Here is a 1,747-nt window from a genome sequence, read left to right on the forward strand (position 1 = left end):
CAGGGCAATTTAGAAATGCCTACATTCTATTGGCTTAACAGCTCATCAGCCTTGTTAGTGTTTTCTTATTTCTAGTAAACAAGGATGGGATTTATACATATTACTTATATACGAATCATGTTTTCATAAACATGCTTACACTATCTTACTGTGTGCAGTATATGTATGTGCATAGCAGGCAGTTATTAGAGAACAGGAGGCCTATGCAATGCTGGTTTATCTTTGAGTGGAGCAAATTTCATTAACATGTGCTTATCTTTTAGCAAAATAGTCTGATGCACCAGCAACCATGATTTAAATTAAATTTTTTTTTAAATTTGTTTATTTGTACTTTTTTTCTTCTACTCACAGGAAATAATTAAGGGTGAGACAACTTTTACATAACTTATAAATTACATATCAAGAGAGGAAGTGTGAAGGTTAACATTTGTCCTATTTGTTAACATAGGACAAGTGATGAACTAGAATTAGCATGAACTATTGGGTCAGATGACTGGCATTTGGATTCTCACTTCCATTTACTTGTAGTAAGTGTATTCATAAAATACTTAAATGCTAAGTCTTGTTAATCTCAGTTTGCAGAAGGGGTTAATGGTTAAAATCCCAAATCATTGAATTTTATGGGATTTAATTAGATAATATAGATGCAGTGATGCACTAACGATGTGGATTACATTTTGAGGAATTCGCATGGGGGGATTGCTTCATTGTGTGCACATCATAGAGTGCATTTACATAAACCTGGATGGTATAGCCTACACACTTGTGCTATATGGCGTAGCCGATTACTCTTAGGCTACAAGCCTGTACAAAATAACCTGAGATTAAATCAATCACAGGAGAAAATGCTGCAATCAAGAGACACAGTAAACACAAGATGTAGGCGGCTACTGCCAATATAACACAGTGTATTGTTTTACAGCAAACCTTTTTTTATATGTGTAGAAAGAGTACACTCTAAAATAATGATAAAAAGTATAGTATAGTAAATACATAGATCAGTAACATAGTCATTTATTATCATTGTCAAGTACTATGTATTGTACGTAATTGTATGTGCTGTATTTTTGTACAACTGGGAGCACAGTAGGTTTGTTTATACCAGCATCACCACAAACATGTGAGTGGTGTTCATTCTGTTCAGACTTTAAGATGGCCATGATGTCACTAGATGACCGGTATTTTTCAGCTCCACTGTAGTCTTATGGGACCACTGTTATATAAGCAGTCCACTGTTGACGAAACTTAGCCATGTGGTGCAAGACTGTACAAGTGCACATAGAGGCATTCAATAGATATCATTTAAGAGTCTTAAAGAAAATCAGTGATTAAATTAAAATATGTCATTGAGAAAACAACTCACTTTAAGAAGTTCAAACCTCCGAATAAAAGCTCGGAGGTATTTGGGTTGGGTTGTTCAGTGTGCCTTTCTTAAATTTTTTTTTTTTAAAACAATAATACCTGGTGGTGATGAAGTATGAGGAGAATGGAAACTTTTTGTGTACTGCTTACAAGAATGTAAATGGTGCAATTATTTTGGAGATAAATTAGGCTGTTTGTATTCACAAGCCTAAAAATTCAGTAGCATCACCAACATCATTTCAGATTCCTGCTAAATGACAATGGTGTGGACTCCAGCTAATTAGAAACAAAGAAGATTTATTAAAGAGCATTTATTCACAGAATCTCATGAAGGGCAGAGGAACCTAGCGTGGCTACCATAAATCCTGGCACGAGCCATTTGGGA

This window comes from Pteropus vampyrus, unplaced genomic scaffold (assembly GCF_000151845.1).
Source record: "Pteropus vampyrus isolate Shadow unplaced genomic scaffold, Pvam_2.0 Scaffold76, whole genome shotgun sequence".
NCBI classification, from domain to species: domain Eukaryota; kingdom Metazoa; phylum Chordata; class Mammalia; order Chiroptera; family Pteropodidae; genus Pteropus; species Pteropus vampyrus.